Source organism: Ascaphus truei, chromosome 4, assembly GCF_040206685.1.
Source record: "Ascaphus truei isolate aAscTru1 chromosome 4, aAscTru1.hap1, whole genome shotgun sequence".
Classification (NCBI taxonomy): Eukaryota; Metazoa; Chordata; class Amphibia; order Anura; family Ascaphidae; genus Ascaphus; species Ascaphus truei.
In genome coordinates this window covers 219607164-219620540 of record NC_134486.1, presented here as the reverse complement: position 1 = coordinate 219620540, position 13377 = coordinate 219607164, and positions in this window count along the sequence as shown.

Genomic DNA, 13377 nt, shown 5'->3' with positions numbered 1-13377 from the left:
ACAGAACCCTGGTTGGGACTCACTGATATACACTGATAAGTGTGCTTTTCTAACAATGTTTTAAAGACTGCCCATTTATCTTCTACATTTTCCATGCATTAACATCATCCCAGTGTATTACTTATAAATTAAAATCTGCCTTTCTAAAGTTTAAGATCTTTGTTGAACCCAAGTAATCTGTTTTTTGATCATTTATTTCAAAATAGACCTTTTTTATCCAGACCAGTATTATCACTGTTACCCAAATGTTCCAGGATTTGAATATTTGCTATGACTTCTACATTGTTTGATATTAACAAATCCAGTATTGCCCCTCTCCTGGTTGGTTCCTCAATAATTTGGGTCATATAATTGTCTTTAAGCACCCCCAAAAACCGGTTTCCTTTTGTTGTAATGCTAATCTCATTGCCCCAGTCTATGTCTGGATAATTAAAATCCCCCATTATGCAAACATGACCCAGTTTTGATGCCTTCTCCATTTGCAAAAGTATTTTAGCTTCCTCAATCTCACAGATATTTGGTGGTTTAAAGCATATTTCCACAAACATTTTCTTTATACTTTTACCTCCACTGTTAATTTCTATCCACAAAGTCTCACATTTTCATCATTCCCTTCATAAACATCATCCCTTATAATAGGTTTTAGATCTGGTTTAACATATAAACATACTCCAACTCCCCTTCTATTTGTTTGATCCTTCTAAAAAAGGTAATAACCCTCTAAATTAACTGTCTAGTCATGAGTTTCATCCCACCATGTTTCAGTATTGCCAATGATATCATACAGCTCCCTTGCAGCTATTAATTCAAGCTCCCCCATTTTATCTGTCAGGCTTCTTGCTTTAGCAGCATGCATTTAAGTTTTTTTTCAGCCTGTACTATTATCTTATCTACTCCTTCCTTTCTGCACCCACTTGGTTTGGTCTTTAGAAGTTTTCTAGTATTATCTGTATTTACTATGGGTGTCTCACTGCTTGTCAAATTAGCACTTGCCCCATTCAACCTTCATACCACCTTGTATCCTCCTCTATTCCATTTAGTTCATTATCTGTTTCATTCCCCTCCCCCCTCCATCCTAGTTTAAAATCTCCTCCAACCTTTTTAGCATTCACCCCCTAGCACAGAAGATCCCTCTTCATTGAGGTGCAATCCGTCCCTAGAATATAGATGGCACCTCTCAGAAAAGGAGTCCCAGTGCTCTGAAAACCCAAACCCCTCCTTCCTGCATCACTTTCTTAGCCATGCATTAATCTCCCTGATCTCTGACTGTCTCTCTGCGGTAGTGCATGGCACTGGTAGTATTTCAGAAAATACTACCTTGGAGGTCCTTGTCTTAAGCTTTTGGCCTAGATCCCAGTAATTATTTTTTAGGACCCTCCATCTTTCTCTAACTTTGTCATTGGTGCCAACGTGTACCAAGACCGCCGGGTCAATCCCAGCCCCCTCCGACCTCCCCCCCACCCAATGGGCCGAACCCGAACACCCGGGAGACAACAAACTGTTTGGTTCATGCGGTCATGGCAACAGATTGCCCTATCTACCTTCCTAATAATGGAGTCCCCTACCACCACAATCTTTCTTTGAATCTGTGCATCCTGAGTCCCCACTGAGCTGGAGGAACTATTCCCCTGGCTGCTAACAGGGATAAATCCCCTTTTACATACCTCTTCTGTTTGTGGGAAGCCCATCCTTCCACTCTCATTCGAGATATATCAGTGACTAGAATGAGAGTGGATGGAGGAGAACCCACAGTCCCACTGGGATTGGAGCCCTTCCTCCAGTTTAGTAGTGTCTCCTCCAGAAGGTGCTTGAGATCAGCAGTCCTCAGTCGCTCAAGGAGAACTTTTTCCAAGTACAGTCTTTCTTTTTTGTAGGCAGACTGTATGGTGACAGTCGCAGAGCGTTTATGCAAATCGCTTTCTCTCGCCATCTTTCCCATGTGCTCCACTTTAGAACCAAATGTCCACTTCATGGTATCACAAGAGCGCCCAAGAACAGCCACCTGAGCCCTCAGTTCTTGAAGCTGTCTTCCTGCACTTTTCCCATTCAATGTAGTTGCCAGTTCAGCTTCTATGGGATTTAGTTGCGATTCCAGCTACATTTCCAGAGAATGTCCTATCTTTTCAGCTTCCTCAGCTAAGGATTCTTCTGGCTTTGATTCTGCACTCCTACCTCTGTTTGTTGCCTGTTGGGCAGCTGCAGGTTTGGCTAGTGCTTTCTTAGGTGGCTCAACCTTCGTAATCTTGTTTTGAAGGTGAGTGTAGTCCCCAGATCTCACTGTACCCTTTTCCTTATGGGCATTAGTTACTGTGGGATACTGATGCTTGGGCAGAGCAAATACCTTTTCCCGTATTGGAGGAATCTGTAAGTTACTGGTCTGCAGAGTCTCACTCTGTTTCTTGAGTGTATCCTGCCATTCTCCTTTCAGGGTATTTATTTCTTCCCTGTGCTTTCTCTGAGCTTGCTTCCACCTATCACTCATTTTTTTGTGGAGCACTGTGAGTTTCTTCGCTTGGGCCGCAGATACTCGTCTCAGTTTCTGGACCTTTATGCGCTCCCTCTTGTACTGAGTCACCTGGCCTCTAAGTTTAGCCTCCATCGATGCTTTGGTGATGGTCAGGGTAGCCTTCAGTTTATCCTGCTGCTTTGTGAGGACACACTAGGTAATCAGACGTTCCTGCAGCACTTGTATTTCCTTAGCAGCCTGCAGATTTTCTTCCTGCAGAGTTCGCTGCTTCTCCTCGACATTCTGGAGGTGTGTACGCAGACCTTGCAGTTGGTTCTGCAGTCGGTGCTCTGCTTCAAACTTTTCATCTTCCAACCGTTTCTTTATTTTCTCAAGCTCATGCAGCTTTTCATTCTTTCCATTGACGTGGTCTGTCAACTCCGAATTTTCTTTTTATAATCTTAAATTTTCTCTTTTTTCAGTCTCTGTACAATTCAGGGCCTCCTTGCAGTCCACCTTCCATTTTTGCACATCTGCTTGGAGGTGGGCTGTCTCCTGGCGTGAGACTCCCATCTCCAGGTTGAGGGTCTGAAGCTCCTTCTGAGAGACTTTGAGATCTAAGTTAAGATGGAGGATAGTTTTCTTTGAAATGTCCAGCTCCTCAGCGAGACTGTGAAGTTCCTTTCTGGAGACTTCTACTTCTGTGCGGCCGCTGTTTATATCATGCTGTGAGGCACCCAGTGCTCTGCGGAGTGTATGAACCTCCTTCTGAGATACGTCCACCTCTGTCCACTGTTGACCTCCTGTTGTGAGGCATTCAGTTCTAGGCAAAGACTGTGAACCTCTTGCTGAAAGACTGTCATCTCCTTCAGTGCCTCCTCATACTTCCGCTTCAGCTTATCCATCATTTTATCGGATTGGCTCTGCTTTTCCACCATGGTGGCATTTAGTAATGCTTGCAGCATCTAGCTCAGACTTGAGATCGTCCAATTCTGTTCCAGATTCAGAGTACATTTTGCGAGAACAGTCTTCTGTAGCTCAGCATTATCTTCCCTCTCAAGTTTCAATTGTTCCCGGAACAGATCACAGTCACGTCTGGCAATTTTCAGGGCTTCTTCAGGGCTGGCCAAGGGATCGCCACTCATTGGTTCTGGCTCCGCTCCCCTGGTATGGTTAGTTGAGGGTTTCTCACTATTAGCACCGGACAGACACTTCTTTAGGGTACACGACTTCTGCTTTGGGCCCTCTGGATATTCGGTCATCCGCGGGACGAATTCTCCATTTTCTCTAGGCTGCAGGGCATCTCGGTCCCCCTTTTCCTCCACAGGATCTGCGGACGTGTCTGTTCCTTCCATGGTAAGTGAAGACACTTTTTTCTTTTTCGTTTTCCATTTATTTGTTTTTGACGACTCCGTCCCATCAGGGACACTGGGGTCTCCGTCTTTATTTGAAACTTCAGCAGCTTCACTGTATCCGCCATGTTTTCCTTGCAGTTGCGTTAGGTGGCATAAATATTCAGCGATCTGCTGTTCCCGTTCTTCCTCCTACCGATTACAGTCGTCATCATAGAGAGCGGTCTTTTCGGTTCGTACCGAGTTCAGGCACCCCCACCATTCTTGGGGTGTTCTGTGGGTGTGATTCAGTTCGGGTTCCCCATAAGAGATGTCTTCCTCCTTATCGGACTGGAAGGGCCACTCTTCTGTGGGGTAGGGTTCATTACAGGAAAGTTGCATCTTGTCCTCCATTTTGGGGCTATCAGGTATATTTTTCTTTCTGACCTCAGGAGGCGCTATTGCAGCTGTTGCCACTGTATTTGCTAGAACCCCAAATGGTGGTAGTCCTACAGGTGGGTATATTTTGCTTGTAGAGGTCGTAGCTCTCACAGGCCTCTCTGTAGACTTTTTCTTCCCATGGGTAAGTTTTACAATATTAGCAGTACTGTGCATGCATTCACTCTCATCGTCTGAATAAGGCCTGAAAGGACACTGCTCCGTGTGGTGGGGTTCTTTACACCAGGAACAAATTTTCTTCCCTATTTTTGCAGAGTCTGTATTTGACTTCAGCTGGGTGGCCATTTTAAATTCCCAGGGTTTTTTTTTTTTTGAAAAGTGTATTCTTCACCTTGACCTATTGGGGCTCTATTTCTTTAAATACAATGCTTGCTACCTGCCCATTTCCTGGCTTCAGCAAAGTCATTTGGTTTTCTGCTTGAGGTCAGTAATTTTTAGTCATCTTTGAGTAATATGGCATTCACTCTTCACACTTTGGGTGCATGTTATACTTCCAAGATACATACAAACTTTACTTGCAGAAAAAATATTCTCTTTTCTTTTTCCACTTTCTTTCACTCCGGGCAGTGTGACTTAACACTCAGCAATTGGCTTTGGGTGACCCTTTAAACAGTTCAGCAATCCCTTTTTACCCGGCGGGGCAATTTTACACACAGCACTTGCTTGCTGAAAATTCCCCTGCTTCAGCAAAACATTTGAAAACAACAAACGCCTACCCCTTTTTAAAGACTAACTTACTTCTTGAACCCTGACTACGGCTGGAAGGCAAAACCCCTATTTCAACGACCATATTACACTTTATTGTGATAGGCAAGTAAGGTTTACCTGCTTCAGCACAGTCTCCCTCTCTCCTCTTGGAATCGGGGAAAAGAGTCTATCTGTGGTTTTGTGGCTTTCTTCAGTGCAGTGTAGATTTCCTGCCTGGATGTGTGTCCCTTTAATTCTGATCTCTGCTGCAGGTGAATCTTTGCTTTGTTGCTCAGGCTGTTTGCAGGAACTATGCAGGCAGAAGCACAAAAAAAATCACAGGCAGTCTCCGGGGCCCCTTTGAACTTCAAGGGCCACCTCTCATCCCAACTTCTGACACCATATGTAAGAGATGTGTTCAGAGGTACGTAATGGAGACTATTTTTAAGGTGAAATTAAAATTAGGCTTTATTGCGCCTGTCCCTTTTAACACAGCAAAACATATGAAAATAAGCCAAACAAAAACCTATCTCCACTTTGGAGACTATCTACACATGTAGCTCAGCCCTCTCTGACTGGGTTGGTTAGCTAAGCTATTTACCAGCCCCAAAATATAAACATATACAGTATACAGATATATAACAGTTCCAAAAGAAAGTCTTATCTGTGTACTGAAGTTGTAGGGGAAGTTCTCTCTGCTCCCTTGGGTAAGCACCTTTGTGTGCTACAGCAATGTATGTCCAGGTTTTGAGGTCTGGTCCCCTTGTCTTGCTATCAGCATACAGTCCAGTCTTTCTGCAGCTCAAGAAAGCCGTTCCTCTGGTCAGTCCCCCCCAATTGTGAGACTCAGGAATCTCCCCTCTGTCTGTCTCCTTGTTCAGCTCACATGTGTTCTTATGAGTCTCCTTCCTGTCTCAGGAGGAGCCTTTTCTCTAACAAACCTCCAATCAGCCAGGTGCTGGTCAATTAACCAGCACACTGCTGGATTAGAGGCAAGTTTTCTGAACAGGGATAAATCCCCTGTTACAATAAGGTTTAGTATAAAGCTCACAATTATTCTCACCTACTCTACTCAAAAAAAAATTCCCTTTAAAATGTTGTCTTTTTTCCGTTGGATTTCTAATTTTCTAAGTCCGATTCATAATGCGCATGTGCGTGGAACTAACTGAATTGGTCTGTTTTAGAGAACTGCATGGATGATCGTGAAGTATTAATGAACAACTGTTGTAACTGTTTTGAAATGTACAGTAGAGGCAACGTTTATTCTAACATTTGCCGTAAACTAGCCGGGTTACATTCTGGGTATGTGCTGGGTATGTGCTGGGTATGTTCTGGGCTAGTTTGAGGCATGTTTAAGGTATTTCTGCATTGACTAACGACCCATAGGATTAACACAGCAGGGATCCCTGGCAGTCCAATTCAGTTTGAATGGGACTGCCAGGGACCCCCGCTGTTAATCTGATAGGCCATTAATCAATGCAGAAATGCTGGGGCTAGTTTAAGGAAAGTTTAAGCCATGTATTCAGAATGTACCTGGGTGTTTCCTGGGTTTTTTGGGGAATTGCCACTGGTTTTTGTTCGAATAAGAGTTGACTCTACTGTAATAAAGAGTTAACACTCACAGAGACCATGTTTATATAAAGGTTTTGTATAAAGATAACCATTATTCTCTCCTCAATTAAAATTACATTGTCACTTTGAAATTTTTGTCTTGTTGGATTTGTAAATCAGATTAACAATGCGCATGCATGTGGAAACAGAAATTGGAAATGTTACAATTGATTAAATATGAACAACATGCATAACACAGTGTTTTCCAGTAACCAGGAAGTGGAATAAAAGCAAGAAAATTCTCTTTGTGAAATTTTAGTACAGGTTATGACATGTAATTGAATCGATCACATATAGAACTGTACAGTACATAGTGTGTTGTCAAAATAATAGCGTGGCAAATATGGCGATATTACAGTTCCATCGAACTTCATCGTTATCTATTGACGCTCGATGTCAAAGTTTCTTTTCTGGAAAAAAATTACAGTATGCTATTATTTATTTATATTTTATATATTTATATATATTTATTTATATTTATATATTGCGCATGTGTCAAGTCGTGCTGTAATGTGCATGAGTACAGTCATACACTACTGTAGTGTCATTGGGAATTTGAGTTAATACTGTGCTGTATAGTGTAATACAGTATATTGTAGTACATTATATTTACCTTAATTATAAACTTTGCCAAACGGTTGCAGATGAGCCAATGTCAGAGGTGTATTGTGCGTACAAGCTTGGGTCACTTCTGTAGTCTGCATTATAGTTTACAGCATTAAAAACGTAATTGACAGGTGCCTGCTGAAGCTGCTGAAGCTGCTGAAACTGATAATCATGTTGGTAATCTGGCTGGTAATATGGTTAGAAATCTGGTTGGAAATCTGGCTGGAAATCCGGCTGGATATCTGGCTGGAAATCTGGCTGGAAATCTGGCTGGAAATCTGCCTTGCAATATGGTTGGAAATCTGGTTGGATATCTGGCTGAAAATCTGGCTGGTAATATGCTGGAAATCTGTCTGGAAATCTGGCTGGCACCATGGTTGGAAATCTCGTTGGAAATCTGGTTGGATATATGGCCAGAAATCTGGCTGGTAATTTGCTGGAAATCTGGTTGGAAATCTGGCTAGTAATCTGGCGGGGCCATGTAGCAAAGATTGCGGTTCACCAAATTTTCACTGACGGTCGGACCGTTATTGCCATAGTATTGGTAAGCTGGTGCTGGTACATAGCTGGATCGGGAAAGACAAATCTTAAATGGATTAAACCTGAACTTTCTCCTTTTGTAGTTGCCATGAGCAAACATACTATCAAAATGTGGGATCACAGACCAATACTCTCTTCTATCGCCCGGAGAAGGTGCAGTGTGAAAAAAAGCATTGATCAATACTTAATGTTTGCCTTACCAAATGCTTCCACCCACAAACCTTCGATGAAAAATTTGAAAAAATCATAGTTTGAAATGAAATATTAATATATTTCTGATAAGGTCACCTTCTCATGTTTTTCAGCATTAATTGCAGAAAATATTAAATATGCATAACTATAGTTAGGTTTGGTATACAGTACATGTACGGGGTTGACATGGTGTCCATTCAGCAATTAAGCAAGGATAACAATGTAGAAAAAAGCCCACAGCATTGTGATTCAGAGATTTTTATTACGAAACGCCTAAATTTGATAACGTTTTCAGCGTCTTCAGCGACCAAGTTCGATTCACAATGGGTCACTGTAGAAGACTTGGTTTTGAATCTGTTTTTTAAACACCTGCAAATTGCTACAGTTCGGTACTGTGTAGTAATTGTACTAGCCACTGGATACTGTAGTGCAAAGGGAATTCATTTTGCATCTGGCGGATACACGAAGAACTGCACACAGAGAAATCAGAATCAGGGCAATTCAAATAAATCAACAACGGTAAACAAAGATGTGACTCGTGTGATTGGTAGCATTCACGGAAGAATAACGAGTGAATGACATGTGGAACACAGCAGAGTTCACGAAAACAGCTAAGTGAATTTTTTTCATAACGGCCGCTGCATCTGTAGTAATATTGTTGCAGAGCACTTTTATGAATGCAGCTGATAGTCAGTACATCCTTCACGTACTTAGAGGTAAACAAGCATTAAGGAAATGGCTATGAATGGCAACCCATATTCATGAATGGGTACAGGGATGCCATACTGAAAGTAAAGTATCTTTCCCTATTTTGCTCGTAAATAGAAGTGAGCATACACTATGTCAAATAATATACATGGCAACCCTTATTCATGAATGGGTACAAAAATGTACACTGGCGACACACTTTATTCGAGCTCGGCTAGTCCCACGAATTCGGGTATACCCGGGTGTATTGAGGTTTGTGACTGTTTTCTGCCCGAGTGCATTGGGTTATTTTCCAGGCAGGGATTGAAGCATTTTATTCCCGCTGGCTGCAATACTGCACAGTATATATATATACTGCATTACAATTCATGAATTTATGCCATCTGGTAGACACGCGAAGCATTGCAGCCTATTAAATCCTAATCATTATCATTTAACAGATCAGCCGCCCGTCAGCCAGGCATGAACCCAGGCTGGGATGGCAAACGCAACGGGGCTTGTCAGAGGTGAGGAGCGGCGCATTCCAGGTATCTGCCAGGTACATACTGGATATTTACTCGAATAAAGTGTGTCGGTGCAGTAATAGAGAGAATTTCCCCCTTAGAATAGAGACCTCTATTGTCCGTCTAGACACTGCAGGAGATCTATATTGATCAGGAGCAGGGAACCGCGACTATTCGGCATGCAAGATCAATGGAAGCGGTTTAAGTGAACCCCTGCGCATGCACGTCCGTTGCTTGTGCCGACGCTGATATAATAATAGTAGCCTGTTTGCTATTTTGAGTAAGTAAGAAAGGTGAATCATGTTGTACAACAGAGTCTGTATAATTAGACCCCTTGTCAAGATCTTTTTTAAGGGAAAAGCTAGAAGGGTTCTGATTGATAAGATCTCCTCTGGGTCTCTCCGAACCTTCAAGTAGACTTTATGAATATTATTGGAATTATATCCTCTCTCCAGGAATCTCCGCTCAAGGTCAGCCGCGCCACTATCAAAGTCCTCTATGGTGGAACAATTTCTGCGCAAGCGCGAAAATTGTCCAAATGGAATACCACAAAAGACCGCCGAACTGTGGCATCTAGACGCATGTAGCAGAGTATTCCTGGAGTGAGGTTTCCGATAAATGTCAGTGGACACCTTATGATCCACACTTACCCCAAGCACAAGTCCAGAAATTGAATGTGATGGTGATGGTGCTGGTGAGTGAAGGTGAGATTGTAGGGATTGGAGTTCAGTAAGTGTATAAAAGAATGTAACTGAGTGACAGTGCCCTGCCAGACGATAAGCAGATCGTCAATGTACCTGTGATAAGAAACTATAAGGTGACAATAGGGATTTCTATGTCCAAACACGTGGGACTGCTCCCACCATCATATGAATAAATTAGATTGGAGGGCGCGAGGCAGGACCCTATGGCCGTCCCACGTGTCTGGAGGTAGAACTGCCCATCGAACATAAAATATAAAGCATTATGTTTACCAAACAGAATAAATATGAACGTGACAAGATTGATTACATTGATTACATTAAACATCAGGTTTATTTTTGGCAGAAGCCACAAGGAAAGAACTCTGCAAAGAAAAATTGGCAACAAAAAAATAAAGCAAAGAACTCTTCCAAACCCAAATCCATACTCAGGAAATCTTCTACTGCAGATTCACAAATAGCTGGACATGTTGACTCTGATGTTTCAGACACTGATTATGCCTTTCGTAGTGTGTCATTTTCAGATCATGAATCTGGAGCCTCCTCCAATGAAGAGACATGTATGCCGAGTATGACATATGTCACGGGTGCTACAGTCACTGGACCTCCGCAGTCAAAAAACAGCGCAGAAGGAACAGACAATCCAGGAATAAATTGGTGGACGGCCCCATCCAAAAAGTTGAGGTATTAAAACTGGAAGACACAAATGTCATCAACATTTCCAGCTATACACTAACGCAGTCGAATTGACAACAAAAAAGTGAACAATACCGCGCTCAAGACAGTGATAAGGTAATAATTGTGTGATTAAATAAAAACAGCTCAATGTGCAATACCTAAAAAATAAATAAACAACTTAAAACCAATATAGGTGCTGTGTTACAAATATAACCTGATAATTCAGTGTAGTGAACTGTGAGGTTGCTGCTGCAGAATTTCATGGACTGGATCCACAAACCACACACACTAGATGAAAACAAAAGAAAAAACAGTGCAAAGCCTCATGGTGTAGTATTAAAAATATATATTAATAATGTGACATCAGGTGAGTATCTCACGTACATCAGATTAGATCATATTAAGCATGGCATGTTATGGACATGTTACCACATCGGCACACCGGCACGGCACACAACGGTCAGGCAGATCGAAGAGGCAGGTCTCTCTCTCACACAGGGAGCCATCTTTGGAACCTCAGCTGATGTGCAGATCATCAGGTAAGGAGAGGATATTCACTTCAATCCTTAGCAGCTCTGATACTCGCTGGATGCTTGTATCTGACTCGCGGCAGACCTCTGATGACATCACCGAAGTTCCGTCGCGTCACCCACCGGAAAAGACGGGTGCACGGTGTCCGCAGAGATCTTCACTTGTAGTGAACAAATGTTCATAAATACAATCAATTGGCACTGGAACGCGCCTTCCTACGCGTTTCGTAATAGAGTTACTTCACAGGGAATATCTAAGGCTCTCATTGCATGCTATTTATAGCTGGGACCCTCTCCTGATTGGCTGCTGGAAGATAGGACAGCCCATAAGCATTTCTAACACAACTGATTAGCTTAATGTTGATGTACCCTCACTCTGCATAAAGGGGAGGGTAAAAGGGAGGGTAAAATAACATTTTAATTTCTGAAAACATGACAATTTTATACACATATACATAAAATGTTAAGACATTTCTAAAACAAATCTAAAAAACAGAAGAAAAGAATATATTAGTATCGTGACGCATTTAGGTATTCAGAGAATATTACATATCAAGACAATATGTATATATTGGTAAACGGCAGACATATTCTAAGCCTGTAATGGTAGCTAGTGATAGGTTATAATACACACCAAAATATCTGGGTTGAATTGAACACAACTTAGATATAATATAGTTTATTCCTTAAAGAAGGAGGACACACAAGATGATACAAATAACAGACACTTACTTAAGGGTTGGACAATGAAGCAATCAGGTACAGGATTGGCAATTCATTCAGCAATAAAGGTTCAGATGAATAGATCACGAAAGACACGAAGACTATGTCCAGGACATACTTGAAAGCGAGAGGTAACTCTCAATGTATTACTTCCTGGTAAAACATTTTATAAATAAATAAATTCAGTGTATAATGATGAATGGAACAGGATTATCCAACTGAGGGAATATTGCTCATTTTTATAAATGAGTTACATATAGTGTTAGATATTTAAAATAAATACATTATTACAACGTGTTTAATTGATGAATGAAACATGGAGAAAAATCGATTACAGAGACCAAATGTCTATCTCTTCATTTAGACCTAGAGGAGCTATGGTTTGCATTTTGTAAATCCACAGACTCTCCTGTTTGGACAGTGTTTTTTGCTCTGTCACCTCCTCGTCTTCCAATCGGAACAGTTTGAATGCCAATATATTGGAGCAATGTGGCATCACAGTTATGTTTATTTTTAAAGTGTCTAGACACACTGTGTTTGTCCAACCCATGCCTAATGTTTCTAGCATGTTCCAGAATTCTGGTCTTAAGACACCTTTTTGTGCGTCCAATGTATTGGTATCCACAAGGGCACTGGAGGAGGTAAATTACATGAGTGGTCTTACATGATATACAATCCTTCACCACAAATTTTTCTTTTGTGGTGAAGGAAGTAAAGGTCCTGCGTTCTGGATTCAACATACTGCACGCCTTATACTTCCCACAGCAAAAATTCCCATCTCTCTGTAATCGATTTTCTCCATGTTTCATTCATCAATTAAACACGTTGTAATAATGTATTTATTTTAAATATCTAACACTATATGTAATTCATTTATAAATATGAGCAATATTCCCTCAGTTGGATAATCCTGTTCCATTCAGCATTATACACTGAATATGTCACTAGCTACCGTTACAGGCTTAGAATATGTCTGCCGTTTACCAATATATACATATTTGTCTTGATATGTAGTATCTCTGAATACCTAAATGCGTCACGATACTAATATATTCTTTTCTTCTGTTTTTTAGATTTGTTTTAGAAATTTCTTAACATTTTATGTACAGTATATGTGTATAAAATTGTCATGTTTTCAGAAATTAAAATTGTATTTTACCCTCCCTTTTACCCTCCCCTTTATGCAGAGTGAGGGTACATCAACATTAAGCTAATCAGTTGTGTTAGAAATGCTTATGGGCTGTCCTATCTTCCAGCAACCAATCAGGAGAGGGTCCCAGCTATAAATAGTATGCAATGAGAGCCTTAGATTTTCCCTGACGAAGTAACTCTATTACGAAACGCGTAGGAAGGCGCGTAACAGTACTAATTGATTGTTTTTATGGACATTTGTTCACTACAAGTGAAGATCTCTGCGGACACCGTTCACCAGTCTTTTCCGGTGGGAGACACGACGGAACTTCGGTGACGTCATCAGAGGTCTGCCGCGAGTCGGATACAAGCATCCAGCGAGTATCAGAGCTGCTAAGGATTGAAGTGAATATCCTCTCCTTACCTGACGATCTGCACATCAGCTGAGGTTCCAAAGACGGCTCCCTGTGTGAGAGAGAGACCTGCCTCTTCGATCTGCCTGACCGTTGTGTGCCGTGCCGGTGTGCCAAT